Here is an 18,471-nt window from a genome sequence, read left to right on the forward strand (position 1 = left end):
CAACCCGAGTTTGTATATTAATGATGATATCTCTAATAGCTTTTAGTACATTAACAATGTTATCAACACAGCAATTTTAGTCATCTGATTCTGTTGATTACTGTTTAGTTAGCAGAGGATTGAGGTCAGAGGGGATAAGAAAGGGGATAAAGTTTTGGGTAGAGAGATTAATCATAAACTCAGTAAAGAAACTCAATTTTAGGGGGACTTGGCTTCAATCCTGAAACTGAGCAGGGCCCTGTGGGGCTCCCAGGCACAGAGGTTTCTTTTTGTCCCCCATTTCTTATAGGCAAGACTCCAGCCTCCGTGACCTTCCTGGAGTTCTAAAGGGCAGATTCGAACAGTTGCTAATCAAGGGAGGAGCAGCCAAGAAACCACCTGAGTCAACATTAGGAGACCTGACCATCTGAGACAGCACACACCCTAATCTTGTCAGCAACCCCACCCTTGGGAAGTATTGTCAAAACTCCTCATCAAATCGTCCTGGGTTGGGACACATAGTTTTTTGAGGCAGGAGCCCGCTGCGTCCCCCTTTGCCTGGCAAAGTAACAAAGCTATCCTTTTCTACTTCACCCAAAACTCTGTCTCTCAGATTTGATTTGGCACTGGTGTACAGAGAAGTTGAGATTTCGGCATCAATCCCCACTCCTGTTTTAACTTTCCCCCAAATCTTTGAGGGAACAGAGTGATGACTATTCTATTTCCTGCTGAAATGGGGCATAGTCCTGCCTCAATTTGGGGAATGGAAACATTGCATACCAAGTTGGACATGTTTCCGAGTTCCAGGTCTTAGACCCAAGACTTATGTGATTAAATTTTAGTCCCCTGGTCCACCATTTTGGTGCAACAGCTTATAGCACATTTTATTTATTTATTTTTCAAAACATCTTTATTGGAGTATAATTGCTTTACAATGGTTAGTTTCTGCTTTATAACAACGTGAATCAGCTATACATATATCCCCATATCTCCTCCCTCTTGTGTCTCCCTCCCATCCTCCCTATCCCACCCCTCTAGGTGGTCACAAAACACTGAGCTGATCTCCCTGTACAGCGCATTTTATAATCAGATAACCAATTAGAAGTAAGAGGAGTGACAACCCAAACTTTAATAAACCTTGGAAAATAGATCTCGTTCCCTGAGGAATTCAGGAGAATAAGCCTGAAAACCAGCCTGGACCTGGTACTAATGGGGAGACTTGTAGCCAGGTAGCCAATTTCCTAATTCTGTGTAAGTAGGTTTTAACTTCTGATATGGTATTAACATATACATAACAGGAGCTATTAGCTACTACACATGTGTTTCCTTTTTCTGCTAAAATCTATTCTAAAGCAATTTTATTGTCGAGTACTAGTCTGGCTAAAGAATCTAATGCCTTCTGCTGGGAGGCTAAAGCTGTCTCATTTGTTACTAATATTCCTAAAGTAAGATCAAGATTTCATAGTCACCTTGAGACCATAAGGTTGCAGTTGAGGGCTGCTAGCAGATGTTGAGAACAGCTGGTGGTGTTCTTGAGTCTGATACAGTTCAGAAAATTCAAGTCCTCAGTAATATAGGAAGAAATCTGAAACCATGGCCACCCAGTTCTATTTGGGATGTCTGAACCACAGTTACTCTATTTTGATTTCTAAATACAATTTTTTCCTTAATGCTTAAAGCAGATGTAATACAATGTATGTTCAACAAGCCACAGAATAGGCTGTTCCAGTTTAATTTAAATGATGTATAAGCCAGAATGACTTTCCCAGACCTCAATATGTGAAAATTTCTTTGATCATTTACACTTTTGTTTGCAAATCTTTCAATAGATCAAAATATTTGTCCTGTGATGCCAAGATGATTGCTGCCTCCCTGAATCCATCATGTCCCTCAGTACTAGACCTCCTTTTTGTTTATATATATCTATAGCTATATCTATATAGATATCTATATCTACTATGTCTATCTATCTCTATATATACATAGACAGAGAGATATGCCTAGTTATCTACATTGGGTGAAAACTAATCAGACATAGTGAACAAGTTCAGAGGTCTGATTATGGGGAAACATTTTATAGGATATACATTTTATCCATTACACCAAATTGTCACACAAATATTGTACATGTGCTTTTAGCAGAAGACCTAAAGCAAGCAGTGATACCTGTCATGAGCAGTTATACTCTGAAAACTTCACTAGAGAATTTTCCTTCTATCCTGAACATTGGGGCAACAGTATGGTTAGAAGTAAAATAATAACTTTCAATTTTGATAGGAGACAAACATTTGGTAAACAGTTCAATTGAATTAGTAAGATGGGTCTTACAGACCTGGTCTAGATTCTTGGGTCAACAGTCTACCACAGCTGTCATCTTCTTCTCCTTCTCATCTTGATGTGGGTGTCATTTGCGGTCAGTAGTCCTTTCTGTAGGCCAGTCCAGTGAAGAAACCCTCCTTAAGTGGGAAATCTGAATTCAAGAGTCAATTCCTTTCAGTTTTGCTGTGCAAGAGCTACTTAAGAGTACCTAATAAGGGTCTTTTCATCTAGGTTAGAGACAGTCCTTTAACTGATGCCTTTTCCAGGATGAATAATTTCCTGGTTGCAGGTCATGGGGCATCTGATCTTCATCCAAAGATAAACTGCTGTGATAAGCTTCAGAAACAAATTTAGAGTGTCCTTTTAATAATTCAATTAAACTTTACAATAATGTAGTATAATAACAAGGAGTTATCTGGGAAGTGAGTCTTAGGCAGTAAATACAGTTCTCAACTAACAAAACTAGAATTTAATATCCACTGGAACATAATCTTTTTCTCTCTAAAATTACCCTAATTTCTACCAAATATAGCCAAATTAAGACTAATTTGTCGGGCTTCCCTGGTGGTGCACTGGTTAAGAATCTGCCTGCCAGTGCAGAGGACACAGGTTCCTGCCCTCGTCCAGGAAGATCCCACATGCTGAGGAGCAACTAAGCCCATGTGCCACAACTACTGAGCCTGCGCTCTAGAGCCCACAAGCCACAACTACTGAGCCTGCGTGCTGCAACTACTGAAGCCTGCGCCCCTAGAGCCCGTGCTCCTACAACCAGAGAAGCCATCGCAATGAGAAGCCTGCACACCACAACGAAGAGTAGCCCCCACTCTCCTGCTGCAACTAGAGAAAGCCTGCGTGCAGCAACGAAGACCCAACACAGCCCAAAAAAATAATAAAGAAATAAATTAAACAAATAGAAAAAAAATTTTTAAAGACTAATTTGTTTGCAAAGTAAGTCTGGTTTTAGTAAACTTGGCCTGATTATTTACAAAAGTGTAATTGATCATATAGGCTCTTTTAAATCAGCTGTGCTGGAACTTTTCATAAGGAATCTCAGATGGAACTTTTTAAAAGGACTCTCAAGGCCAGGAAGGCCACTCCAGCCAAGGGCTTATCACAGATTCTGCTTGCGATATCTATAGGTTTGGGTGAATTCTTCTCTTCTCGAGGACCCCCAAATATCTTGAGATTCCTGCACCTGTCGGGAGGTGATCTTCCTTATTCACCTGATAAGGCTGCTGGAAACCTAAGAGTTTACAATTTCTGGAGGGATCAGGTAGAGAGAAAAGATAAGTATTTCAGTTCTCCTTATGAAGGTATAATTTATCAAGCTGCTGGAAGTCATAATTAGCTTAAGGGGAAAGCTTTACTTATATCTGGAGAACACAGATTAAAGTCAGTAATATTTCAGATAAAAACCATTTTATAAAACCATATTCTCCAGTTCACTCAGTCCTATGTAATGAATCCTTCATCAGGATTCATTTTTCTTACCCAGTTCAGTGGCATAATCTGCAAGATATCAGAAACCTGTACTTTCCATGAATCTTCTTGAAGATGAGGCATTTTTTGCAAAAGCATTATAGTACAATAATAAACTCTATAAATGACAAAAAACTTCAAAAGGCATCATTAAAGATCTTATTACAATGCAACTGACAAAGAAACTTGGTTACTGCTATGACAGACAACATTGTAAGGTAATAACTAGAATTATGACTGATAGCGTTTTATTAGGGCATACCAGATTTTTTAGGAATTCCATATAATTTCTAACATATCTATATTAACAATATTTACCCATACAGTATAACCTGAGAATGTTTATCACTCTTTGACAATGCTTCCCATGTAATTTAAAATACCAAATAATCCTAGTTAGTTTAATATCTCTCTCTGAGGTTCTTCAGGGGCCCTTTAGAAAACTCAAAGTTAGCTAGAGGTCAAATGAACTTTAATTAGAATTTGACCTTTGGGAAATTTGTCAAAAATATCAAAAAGTTTCAAAACACTTAGTCAAATAGGGTCATAGGTCACTGTGAAACAGTACTTATTCACTTAACCAAACTGACAATAAAATATATCAAAAGCAGGGCTTCCCTGGTGGCTCAGTGGTTGAAAGTCCGCCTGTCGATGCAGGGGACACGGGCTCGTGCCCTGGTTCGGGAAGATCCCACATGCCATGGAGTGGCTGGGCCCGTGAGCCATGGATGCTGAACCTGCGTGTCTGGAGCCTGTGCTCCACCACGGGAGAGGCCACAACAGTGAGAGGCCCGCGTACCGCAAAAAAAAAAACAAAAAAATATCAAAAGCAAATACAAAGAGTTACAACAAATTTCTTAAAAGCTTGTAAAGAAACTTATGATGTTACCAAAAGCAGCTCAAAATTAAAAAAAAAAGAACAAAAACCCTTTGTTCTCTTGACAGAGAGAAACCAAATTCAGGTTTTTCACCATCTTACCTTTAATATTAACATTGATTTACTCAAATTCATTCTGATTTTAGTTACTCCTGACCACACACAGAATTCCTTTTTTTTCTCTAGGAATTTTCTTTGTATTTCCACTCAACTTTTATGTATTTTTTTTCTTATTAGTCATCCATTTTGTACACATCAGTGTATACATGTCAATCCCAATCTCCCAGTTCATCACACCACCAACCCCCCACCACTTTCCCCCCTTGGTGTCCATAGGTTTGTTCTCTACATCTGTGTCTCTAATTCTGCCCTGCAAACTGGTTCGTCTGTACCATTTTTCTAGGTTCCACATATATGCATTAATATATGATATTTGTTTTTCTCTTTCTGACTTACTTCACTCTGTATGATACTCTCTAGATGCATCCACATCTCTACAAATGACCCAATTTCGTTCCTTTTTATGGCTGAGCAATATTCCATTGTATATAGGTACCACAACTTCTTCATCCATTTGTCTGCCACTGGGCATTTACGTTGCTTCCATGACCTGGCTATTGTAAATAGTGCTGCAATGAACATTGGGGTGCATGTGTCTTTTTGAGTTATGGTTTTCTCTGGGTATATGCCCAGTAGTGGGATTGCTGGGTCATATGGTAGTGCTATTTTTAGTTCTTTAAGGAACCTCCATACTGTTCTCCATAGTGGCTGTATCAATTTACAGTCCCCAAAACAGTGCAAGAGGGTTCCCTTTTTCTCCACACCCTCTCCAGCATTTGTTGTTCGTAGATTTTCTGATGATGCCCATTCTAACTGGTGTGAGGTGATACCTCATTGTAGTTTTGATTTGCATTTCTCTAATAATTAGTGATGTTGAGCAGCTCTTCATGTGCTTCTTGGCCATCTGTATGTCTTCTTTGGAGAAATGTCTATTTAGGTCTTCTATCCATTTTTGGATTGCGTTTTTATTTTTTTAATATTGAGGTGCATGATCTGTTTATATATTTTGGAGCTTAACCTTTGTCTGATGATTCATTTGCAAATATTTTCTCCCATTCTGAGGGCTGTCTTTTCGTCTTGTTTATGGTTTCCTTTGCTGTGCAAAAGCTTTGAAGATGGGCTCCCCTGGTGGTGCAGTGGTTGAGAGTCCGCCTACTGATGCAGGGGACATGGGTTCGTGCCCTGGTCCGGGAAGATACCACATGCCGCGGAGCAGCTGGGCCCGTGAGCCATGGCCACTGAGCCTGCGCGTCTGGAGACTGTGCTCCACAACGAGAGAGGCCACAACAGTGAGAGGCCCATGTACCGCAAAAAAAAAAAAAAAAAAAAAAAGATTTGAAGTTTCATTAGGTCCTATTTCTCTATTTTTGTTTTTATTTCCATTACCTTAGGAGGTGGATCAAAAAATATCTTGCTGTGATTTATGTCAAAGAGTGTTCTTCCTATGTTTTCCTCTAAGAGTTTTATAGTGCCCGGTCTTACATGTAGGTCTCTAATCCATTTTGAGTTTATTTTTCTGTATGGTGTTAGGGAGTGTTCTAATTTCATTCTTTTACATGTAGCTGTCCAGTTTTCCCAGCACCACTTATTGAAGAGACTGTCTCTTCTCCATTGTATATCTTTGCCTCCTTTGTCATAGACTAGTTGACCATAGGTGCGTGGGTTTATCTCTGGGCTTTCTCTCCTGTTCCATTGATCTATATTTCTGTTTTTGTGCCAGTACCATATTGTCTTGATTACTGTAGCTTTGTAGTATAGTCTGAAGTCAGGGAGCCTGATTCCTCCAGCTCCGTTTTTTTCCCCCAAGACTGCTTTGGCTATTCGGGGTCTTCTGTGTCTCCATACAAATTTTAAGATTTCTTGTTCTAGTTCCGTAAAAATTGCCATTGGTAATTTGATAGGGATTGCATTGAACCTGTAGATTGCTTTGGGTAGTATAGTCATTTTCACAATATTGATTCTTCCAATCCAAGAACGTGGTATATCTCTCCATCTGATGGTATCATCTTTAATTTCTTTCATCAGTGTCTTATAGTTTTCTGGATACAGGTCTTTTGTCTCCCTAGGTAGCTTTATTCCTAGGTATTTTATTCTTTTTGGTGCAGTGGTAAATGGAAGTGTTTCCTTAATTTCTCTTTCAGATTTTTCATCATTAGTGTATAGGAATGCAAGAGATTTCTCTGCATTAATTTTGTATCCTGCAACTTTACCAAATTCATTGATTAGCTCTAGTAGTTTTCTGGTGGCATCTTTAGTATTCTCTATGTATAGTATCATGTCATCTGCAAACAGTGAGAGTTTTACTTCTTCTTTTCTGATTTGTATTCCTTTTATTTCTTTTTCTTCTCTGATTGCCATGGCTAGAACTTCCAAAATTATGTTGAATAAGAGTGGTGAGAGTGGACATCCTTGTCTTGTTCCTGATCTTAGAGGAAGTGCCTTCAGTTTTGCACCATTGAGAATGTTTGCTGTGGGTATGTCATATATGGCCTTTATTATGTTGAGGTAGGTTCCCTCTATGCCCACTTTCTGTAGGGTTTTTATCATAAATGGGTGTTGAATTTTGTCAAAAGCTTTTTCTGCGTCTATTGAGATGATCATATGTTTTTTGTTTTTTTTTGTTTCTTGGTACATGGGCCTCTCATTGTTGTGGCCTCTCCCGTTGCGGAGCACAGGCTTTGGACACGCAGGCTCAATGGCCATGGCTCACGAGCCCAGCCACTCCGTGGCATGTGAGATCTTCCCGGACCGGGGAACGAACCCATGTCCCCTGCATCGGCACGCGGACTCTCAACCACTGCGCCACCAGGGAAGCCCAATCATATGGTTTTTATTCTTCAATTTGTTAATATGGTGTATCACATTGATTGATTTGCATATATTGAAGAATCCTTGCTTCACTGGGATAAATCCCACTTGATCATGGTGTGTGATCATGGTGTGTTGTTGGATTCTGTTTGCTAGTATTTTGTTGGAGATTGTTGCATCTATATTCAATCAGTGATATTGGTCTGTAATTTTCTTTTTTTGTAGTATCTTTGTCTGGTTTTGGTATCAGGGTGATGGTGGCCTCATAGAATGAATTTGGGAGTGTTCCTTCCTCTGCAACTTTTTGGAAGAGTTTGAGAAGGATGGGTGTTAGCGCTTCTCTAAATGTTTGATAGAATTCACCTGTGAAGCTATCTGGTCCTGGGCTTTTGTTTGTTGGAACATTTTTAATCAACTTTCAATTTCAGTACTTGTGATTGGTCTGTTCATATTTTCTATTTCTTCCTGGTTCAGACTTGGAAGGTTATACCTTTCTAAGAATTTGCCCATTTTTTCCAGGTTGTCCATTTTATTGGCATAGAATTGCTTGTAGTACTCTTAGGATGCTTTGTATTTCTGTGGTGTCCGTTGTAACTTTTCCTTTTTCATTTCTAATTCTATTGATTTGAGTCCTCTCCCTCTTTTTCTTGATGAGTCTGGCTAATATTTAACAATTTTGTTTATCTTCTCAAACAACCAGCTTTTACTTTTATTGATCTTTGCTATTGTATTCTTTGTTTCTATTTCATTTATTTCTGCTCTGATCTTTATGACTTCTTTCCTTCTGCTAACTTTGGGTTTTGTTTGTTCTTTCTCTAGTTCCTTTAGGTGTAAGGTTAGATTGTTTATTTGAGTTTTTCCTTGTTTCTTGAGGTAGGCTTGTATAGCTATAAACTTCCCTCTTAGAACTGCTTATGCTGCATCCCATAGGTTTTGGATCGTCGTGTTTTCATGGTCATCTGTCTCTAGGTATTTTTTGATTTCCTCTTTGATTTCTTCAGTGATCTCTTGGCTATTTAGTAATGTATTGTTTACCCTCCATGTGTTTGTGTTTTTAACGTTTTTTTCCCTGTAATTAATTTCTAATCTCATAGAGTTGTCGTCAGAAAAGATGCTTGATATGATTTCAATTTTCTTAAATTTACTGAGGCTTGATTTGTGACCCAAGATGTCATCTATCCTGGAGAATGATCCGTGCGCACTTGAGAAGAAAGTGTAATCTGCTGTTTTTGGATGGAATGTCTTATAAATATCAATTAAATTTATCTGGTCTATTGTGTCATTTAAAGCTTGTGTTTTCCTATTAATTTTCTGTTTGGATGATCTGTCCATTGCTGTAAGTGAGGCGTTAAAGTCCCCCACTATTATTGTGTTACTGTCGACCTCCTCTTTTAGAGCTGTTAGCAGTTGACTTATGTATTAAGGTGCTCCTGTGTTGGGTGCATAAGCATTTATAATTGTTATATCTTCTTCTTGGATTGATCCCTTGATCATTACATAGTGTCCTTCCTTGTCTCTTGTAACATTCTTTATTTTAAAGTCTATTTTATCTGATATGAGTATTGCTACTCCAGCTTTCTTTTGATTTCCATGCATGGAATATCTTTTTCCATCACCCCACTTTCAGTCTGTATGTGTCCCTAGGTCTGAAGTGGGTCTCTTGTAGACAGCATATATATATGGGTCTTGTTTTTGTATCCATTCAGCAAGCCTGTGTCTTTTGCTTGGAGCATTTAATCCATTCCAGTTTAAGGTAATTATCGATATGTATGTTCCTATTACCATTTTCTTAATTGTTTTGGGTTTGTTTTTGCAGGTTCTTTTCTTCTCTTGTGTTTCCTGCCTAGAGAAGTTCCTGTAGCATTTGTTGTAGAGCTGGTTTGGTGGTGCTGAATTCTCATAGCTTTTGCTTGTCTGTAAAGCTTTTGAATTCTCCATCGAATCTGAATGAGATCCTTGTCAGGTAGAGTAATCTTGGTTGTAGGTTCTTCCCTTTCATCACTTTAAGTATATTATGCCACTCCCTTCTGGCTTGTAGAGTTTCTGCTGAGAAATCAGCTGTTAACCTTATGGGAGGTCTCTTGTATGTTATTTGCGTTTTTCCCTTGCTGCTTTCAATAATTTTCTTTGTCTTTAATTTTTGCCAATTTGATTACTATGTATCTTGGCATGTTTCTCCTTGGGTTTATCCTGTATGGGACTCTCTGCACTTCCTGGACTTGGGTGGCTATTTCTTTTCCCATGTTAGGGAAGTTTTCAACTATAATCTCTTCAAATATTTTCTTGGGTCCTTTCTCTCTCTTCTCCTTCTGGGACCCCTATAATGCGAATGTTGTTGTGTCTAATGTTGTCCCAGAGGTCACCTAGGCTGTCTTCATTTCTCTTCATTCTTTTTTCTTTATTCTGTTCTGCAGCAGTGAATTCCACCATTCTGTCTTCCAGGTCACTTATCCGTTCTTCTGCCACAGTTGTTCTGCTATTGATTCCTTCTAGTGTATTTTTCATTCTGTTATTGTATTGTTCATCTCTGTTTCGTATATTTTTTTGTTTTTTTTTTTGCGGTACGCAGGCCTCTCACTGTTGTGGCCTCTCCCGTGGTGGAGCACAGGCTCCAGACATGCAGGCTCAGCAGCCATGGCTCACGGGCCCAGCTGCTCCGTGGCATGTGGGATATTCCTGGACCGGGGCATGAACCCATGTCCCCTGCATCAGCAGGCAGACTCTCAACCACTGCTCCACCAGGGAAGCCCATCTCTGTTTGTTTGTTCTTTAATTCTTATAGATCTTTGTTAAACATTTCTTGCATCTTCTCGATCTTTGCCTCCACTCTTTTTCTGAGGTCCTGGATCATCTTCACTATCATTCTTCTGAATTCTTTTTCTGGAAGATTGCCTATCTCCATTTCCTTTAGTTATTTACCTGGGGTTTTATCTTGTTCCTTCATCTGGTACATAGCCCTCGGCCTTTTCATCTTGTTTATCTTTCTGTGTATGGTTTTTGTTCCACAGGCTTCAGGATTATAGTTCTTCTTGCTTCTGCTGTCTGCCCTCTGGTGGATGAGTCTATCTAAGAGGCTTGTGTAAGTTTCCTGATGGGAGGGACTCGAATTCCTTTCTAAAGATTTTTTTGCCTCTTGCAAATCTTCTACAACTTTCTATATCTATATTAATTTGTTCCTTATTTTCTCTCCTATTTAGAAATAACCAGATTTCAGACAAAATTATTTTCCCTTAACAAGATGCCTTTCCATTCCTCATACCTTCTTTTTCCTTGCATACAAAGATGTTTTCCTTATTAATTTTCAGTTTTAATTACATATATAATTAGAATTCTCAACTCTTAAAAACCTTAATTTCTAGTGAAAAGTAAGAAGTAAGCAATTATGATCTGTCTTACATTAGCATTCTGTAGATTGGCAAACTTATAAATATTATTTGTAATTTCTCAAAACATGTGCTTACATTCCAAAAATGTCTTGGTGTGACACTAAACATATTTATTAATAGTTCTAAATATCTTTAGTGTCTCTGTAAAAGGAAGCCTATGTTCAGCAATTAATGTTCCAGTATTTTATTTTATTTGGGAATGACCTAGATATTTTGAAAACTTTCATCACTTAATTTAGCAAAAATTTAAAGTTTCAAGAAACCAAAAGCTGGAGAGACTGTTTTTAAGCAGACATTCCTAAAACATAATTATCCTTGAAGAGTTTACCTAAAAGCTTTTACCTCATTGATATTTAATTGACTTATAAAAATTTCATCATACCAAGTTATTATTGTTTTTGCTGACAAATTTTGTAACAGATATAATAAGATCTTATTTGATGTCTAGTAAACCTAGGTACGATAAAATTATTATACTTAATGTTGATGGCTCTAAAGACATGTCTGTATTTTCTTTTAATATTTATTTATGTATTTACTTGGCTATGCCAGGTCTTAATTGCAGTACATGGGATCTTTGTTGCTGCGTGCGGGATCTTCCTGGAAGCATATGGGATCTTTAGTTGCAGCATGAGAACTCTTAGTTGTGGCATGTGGGATATAGTTCCCTACCGAGGGATCGAACTCGGGTCCCCTGCATTGGGAGCATGGACTCTTTGCCACTGGACCACCAAGGAAGTCCCGACATGTCTGTATTAATTAAACCAGTTCACTTAAACTAACTTTAATACCAAATATTAATTTAATATGAAATATTTCCCAGTTCATGTAAACCTGAAATTCACTGGGGTTAGTTACTTTTATATTTCTGGGAATTATGTATGCACTCAACTTCCTTTAAGCCGATTAAATAGAGCTATTTAGAAATTAATTTTGGTAAGACTGAGATCTTCAAGATGGCAGAGGAGTAAGACTTGGAGATCACCTTCCTCCCCACAAATACATCAGAAATACATCTACATGTGGCACAACTCCTGTAGAACACCTACTGAACGCTGGCAGAAGACCTCAGACTTTCCAAAAGGCAAGAAACTTCCCAGGTACCTGGGTAGGGCAAAACAAAAAAGAAAAAACAGAAACAAAAGAATAGGGACGGGACCTGCACCTCTGGGAGGGAGCTGTGAAGGAGGAAAAGTTTCCACACACTAGGAAGCCCCTTCACGGGCAGAGACAAGGGCTGGGCGGGAGGGGGAAGCTTCAGAGCCACAGAGGAGATTGCAGCAACAGGGGTGCAGAGGGCAAAGTGGAGAGATTCTCGCATGGAGGATCGGTGCCAACCAGCACTCACCAGCCCAAGAGTCTTGTCTGCTCACCCACTAGGGCGGGTGGGGGCTGGGAGCTGAGGCTCTGGCTTCAGAGGTCAGATTCCAGAGAGAGGACTGGGGTTGGTGGCGTGAACACAGCCTGAAAGGGGCTAGTGCGCCACAGCTGGCTGGGAGGGAGTCTGGGAAAAAGTCTGGAGCTGCCTAAGAGGCAAGAGACCGTTGTTTCAGGCTGCACGAGGAAGGGGTGCTCAGAGCATCACCTAAACGAGCTCCAGAGATGGGCGTGAGCCGCGGCTATCAGCTTGAACACAAGAGATGGGCAGGAGACAGTAAGGCTGCTGCTGCAGCCACCAGGAAGCCTGTGTGCAAGCACAGGTCACTATCCACACCTCCCCTCCCAGGAGCCTGTGCAGCCCACCACTGCCAGGGTCCCGTGATCCAGGGACAACGTCCCCAGGAGAACACACGGCATGCCTCAGGCTAATGCAACATCATGCGGGCCTCTGCCAACGCAGTCTCGCTCCACGTTCTGTACCCCTCCTACCCTTGACCCGAATGAGGCAGAGCCTCTGAATCAGCTGCTACTTTAACCCCATCCTGTCCAGGTAGTAACAGATGCCCTCAGGCGACCTACATGCAGAGACGGGGCCAAATCCAAAGCTGAACCCCAGGAGCTGTGTGAACAAAGAAGAAAAAGGGAAATTTCTCCCATCAGCCTCAGGAGCAGCGGATTAAATCTCCACAGTCAACCTGATGCACCCTGCATCTGTGGAATACATGAATAGACAACGAATCATCCCAAAATTGAGGTGGTGGAGTTTGGGAGCAACCGTAGACTTGGGGTTTGCTTTCTGCATCTAATTAGTTTCTGGTCTCATGTTTATCTTAGTTTAGTATTTAGAACTTATTATCATTGGTAGATTTGTTTATTGATTTCGTTGCTCTCTTCCATTTTTTTTTTATATATAGATATATATTTTTTTTTCCTTTTTCGCTTTTTGTGTGTATATGTATGCTTCTTTGTGTGATTTTGTCTCTATAGCTTTGCTTTTACTATTTGTCCTAGGGTTCTGTCTGTCCATATATATATATATATATATATATTTTTTTTTTTTTACTATAATTTTTAGCACTTGTTATCATTGGTGGATTTGTGTTTTGGTTTGGTTGCTCTCTTCTCTCTTTCTTTTTTTATTACTTAAATTTTTTTTTAATATTTTATTTATTTCTTTTTCTTTCTTTCTTTCTTTTTTTCTCCCTTTTCTTCTGAGCCGTGTGGCTGGCAGGGTCTTCGTGCTCTGGCCAGGTGTCAGGCCTGTGCCTCTGAGGTGGGAGAGCTGAGTTGAGGACATTGGTCTACAAGAGACCTCCCAGCTCCACATAATATCAAATGGTGAAATCTCTCCCAGACATCTCTATCTCAATGCTAAGACCCAGCTCCACTCAACGACCAGCAAGCTACAGTGCCGGACACCCTATGCCAAACAGCTAGCAAGACAGGAACACAACCCCAACCATTAATAGAGAGGCTGCCTAAAATCATAATAAGGTCACAGACACCCCAAAACACACCACTGGACATGGTCATACCACCAGAAAGACAAGATCCAGCCTCATCCACCAGAAAACAGACACCAGTCTCCTCCACCAGGAAGCCTACACAACCCATTGAGCCAAACTTAGCCACTAGGGGCAGACACCAAAAACAACGGGAACTACGAACCTGCAGCCTGCAAAAAGGAAACCCCAAACACAATAAGTTAAGCAAAATGAGAAGACACAGAAACACACAGCAGATGAAGGAGCAAGGTAAAAACTCACCAGACCAAACAAATAATAGGCAGTCTACCTGAAAAAGAATTCAGAGTAACGATAGTAAAGGTGATCCAAAATCTTGGAAATAGAATACAGAAAATGCAAGAAACATTTAACAAGGACCTAGAAGAACTAAAGAGGAAACAAGCAACAATTAACAACACAATAAATGAAATTAAAAACTCTCTAGAAGGAATCAATAGCAAAATAACTGAGGGAGAAGAACGGATAAGTGACCTGGAAGATAAAATAGTGGAAATAGCTACCACAGGGCAGAATAAAAAAAAAGAATGAAAAGAATTGAGGACAGTCTCAGAGACCTCTGGGACAACATTAAATGCACCAACATTCGAATTCTAGGGGTCCCAGAAGAAGAGAAAAAGGAAGGGACTGAGAAAATATTTGAAGAGATTATAGTTGAAAACTTCCCTAATATGGGAAAGGATATAGTCAATCAAGTCCAGGAAGCGCAGAAAGTCCCATACAGGATAAATCCAAGGAGAAACACACCAAGACACATATTAATCAAACTATCAAATATTAAGTACAAAGAAGAATATTAAAAGCAGCAAGGGAAAAACAACAAATAACATACAAGGTAATCCCCATAAGCTTAACAGCTGCTCTTTCAGCAGAAACTCTGCAGGCCAGAAGGGAGTGGCAGGACGTATTTAAAGTGATGAAAGGGAAAAACCTACAACCAAGATTACTATACCCAGCAAGGATCTCATTCAGATTCGACAGAGAAATTAAGACCTTTACAGACAAGCAAAAGCTAAGAGCATTCAGCATCACCAAACCAGCTTCACAACAAATGCTAAAGGAACTTCTCTAGGCAGGAAACACAAGAGAAGAAAAGAACCTGCAAAAACAAACCCAAAACAATTAAGAAAATGCTAATAAGAACATACATATTGATAACTACCTAAAATGTAAATGAATTAAATGCTCCAACCAAAAGACATAGACTGGCTAAATGGATACAAAAACAAGACCCGTATATATGCTGTCTACAAGAGACCCACTTCAGACCTAGGGACACATACAGACTGAAAGTGAGGGAATGGAAAAAGATATTCCATGCAAATGGAAATCAAAAGAAAGCTGGAGTAGCAATTCTCATATCAGACAAAACAGACTTTAAAATCAAGATTATTACAAGAGACAAAGAAGGACACTACATAATGATCAATCCAAGAAGAAGATATAACAATTGTAAATTTTTATGCTCCCAACATAGGAGCACCTCAATACATAAGGCAAATGCTAACAGTCATAAAAGGGGAAATTGACAGTAACACATTCATAGTAGGGGACTTTAACACCCCACTTTCACCAATGGATAGATCATCCAAAAGGAAAATAAATAAGGAAACACAAGCATTAAACAAGATGGACTTAATTGATATTTATAGGACATTCCATCCAAAAACAACAGAATACCCTTTCTTCTCAAGTACTCATGGAACATTCTCCAGGACAGATCATATCTTGGGTCACAAATCAAGCCTTGGTAAATTTAAGAAAATTGAAATCGTATCAAGTATCTTTTCCAATCACAACATTATGACACTAGATATCAATTACAGGAAAAAATCTGTAAAAAATACAAATACATAAAGGCTGAACAGTACACTACTAAAAAACCAAGAGATCACTGAAGAAATCAAAGAGGAAATCAAAAAATACCTAGAGACAAATGACAATGAAAACACAATGACCCAAAACCTATGGGATGCAGCAAAAGCAGTTCTAAGACGGAAGTTTAGAGCAATACAATCCTACCTCAAGAAGCAAGAAACAACATCTCAAATAAACAATCTAACCTTACACCTAAGGCAAATAGAGAAAGAACAAAAAACCCCAAAGTTAGCAGAAGGAAAGAAATCATAACGATCAGATCAGAAATAAATGAAAAAGAAATGAAGGAAACAATAGCAAAGATCAATAAAACTAAAAGCTGGTTCTTTGATAAGATAAACAAAATGGATAAACCATTAGCCAGACTCATCAAGAAAAAAAGGGAGAAGACTCAAATCAATAGAATTAGAAATGAAAAAGGAGAAGTAACAACTGATATTGCAGAAATACAAAGTGTCATGAGAGATTACTACAAGCAACTATATGCCAATAAAATGGACAACCTGGAAGAATTGGACAAATTCTTAGAAAAGCACAACCTTCCGAGACTGAACCAGGAAGAAATAGAAAATATAAACAGACCAATCACAAGCACTGAAATTGAGACTGTGATTTAAAATCTTCCAACAAACAAAAGCCCAGGACCAGATGGCTTCACAGGTGAATTCTATCAAACATTTAGAGAAGAGCTAACACCTATCCTTCTCATACTCTTCCACAATATAGCAGAGGGAGGAACACTCCCAAAATCATTCTACAAGGTCACCATCACCCTGATACCAAAACCAGACAAACATGTCACAAAGAAAGAAAACTACAAGCCAATATCACTGATGAATATAGATGCAAAACTCCTCAACAAAATTCTAGGAAACAGAATCCAACAGCACATTAAAAGGATAATACACCATGATCAAATGGGGTTTATCCCAGGAATGCAAGGATTCTTCAATAAACACAAATCAATCTATGTGATATACCATATTAACAAATTGAAGGAGAAAAGCCATATGATCATCTCAATAGATGCAGAAAAAGCTTTTGACAAAATTCAACACCCATTTATGATAAAATCCCTACAGAAAGTAGGCATAGAGGGAACTTACCTCAACATAATAAAGGCCATATATGACAAACCCACAGCCAACATTGTTTTCAATGGTGAAAAACTGAAACCAATTCCTCTATGATCAGGAAGAAGACAAGGTTGTCCACTCTTACCACTATTATTCAACATAGTTTTGGAAGTTTTAGCCACAGCAATCAGAGAATAAAAAGAAATAAAAGTAATCCAAATCAGAAAAGAAGAAGTAAAGCTGTCACTGTTTGCAGATAATACGATACTATACGTAGAGAATCCTAAAGATGCTCCCAGAAAACTACTAGAGCTAATCAATCAATTTGGTAAAGTAGCAGGATACAAAATTAATGTACAGAAATCTCTTGCATTCCTATACACTAACGACAAAAAACCTGAAAGAGAAATTAAGAAAACACTCCCATTTACCATTGCAACAAAAAGAATAAAATATCTAGGAATAAAGCTACCTAGGGAGACAAAAGACCTGTATGCAGAAAACTATAAGACACTGATGAAAGAAATTAAAGATGATGGAAACAGATGGAGAGATATACCATGTTCTTGGATTGGAAGAATCAACACTGTGAAAATGACTATACTACCCAAAGCAATCTACAGGTTCAATGCAATCCCTATCAAACTACCAATGGCATTTTTCACAGAACTAGAACAAAGAATTTCACAATTTGTATGGAAACACAAAAGACCGCGAATAGCCAAAGTAATGTTGAGAAAGAAAAACAGAGCTGGAGGAATCAGGCTCCCTGACTTCAGACTATACTACAAAGCTACAGTAATCAAGACAATATGGTACTGGCACATAAACAGAAATATAGATCAATGGAACAGGATAGAAAGCCCAGAGATAAACCCACACACATATGGTCACTTTATCTTTGGTAAAGGAGGCAAGAATATACAATGGAGAAAAGACAGCCTCTTCAATAAGTGGTGCTGGGAAAACTGGACAGCTACATGTAAAAGAATGGAATTAGAACACTCCCTAACACCATACACAAAAATAAACTCCAAATGGATTAAAGACCTAAATGTAAGGCCAGGCACTATCAAACTCTTAGAGGAAAACACAGGCAGAACACTCTATGACATACATCACAGCAAGATCCTTTTTGACCCACCTCCTAGAGAAATGGAAATAAAAACAAAAAAATGGGACCTAATGAAACGTCAAAGCTTTTGCACAGCAAAGGAAAACATAAACAAGACCAAAAGACAACCCTCAGAATGGGAGAAAATATTTGCAAATGAAGCAACTGACAAAGGATTAATCTCTAAAATTTACAAGCAGCTCGTGCAGCTCAATATCAAAAAAACAAACAACCCAATCCAAAGATGGGCAGAAGACCTAAACAGACATTTCTCCAAAGAAGGCATACAGACTGCCAACAAACACATGAAGGGCTGATCAACATCACCAATCATTAGAGAAATGCATATCAAAACTAAAATGAGGTATCACCTCACACCAGTCAGAATGGCCATCATCAAAAAATCTACAAACAATAAATGCTGGGGGGGTGCGGAGAAAAGGGAACACTCTTGCACTATTGGTGGGAATGTAAATTGATACAGCTACTATGGAGAACAGTATGGAGGTTCCTTGTAAAGCTAAAAATAGAACCACCATATGACCCAGCAATCCCACTACTGGGCATATACTCTGAGAGAACCATAATTCAG

At 38.8% G+C, this 18,471-nt stretch overlaps 1 long non-coding RNA gene across 1 annotated transcript in view; it reads right to left on the reverse strand.

Moving 5' to 3' along the window:
- Window positions 1-3,490: 3,490 nt before the first annotated feature.
- LOC137220795 (uncharacterized) overlaps window positions 3,491-18,471 on the reverse strand; it is a 43,854-nt gene continuing 28,873 nt past the window's right edge. The window contains exon 4 of the long non-coding RNA XR_010941799.1: window positions 3,491-3,558. This is a non-coding gene — a long non-coding RNA (uncharacterized lncRNA). The remainder of the gene's footprint in view (window positions 3,559-18,471) is intronic.

This window comes from Pseudorca crassidens, chromosome 3 (assembly GCF_039906515.1).
Source record: "Pseudorca crassidens isolate mPseCra1 chromosome 3, mPseCra1.hap1, whole genome shotgun sequence".
Lineage (NCBI taxonomy): Eukaryota > Metazoa > Chordata > Mammalia > Artiodactyla > Delphinidae > Pseudorca > Pseudorca crassidens.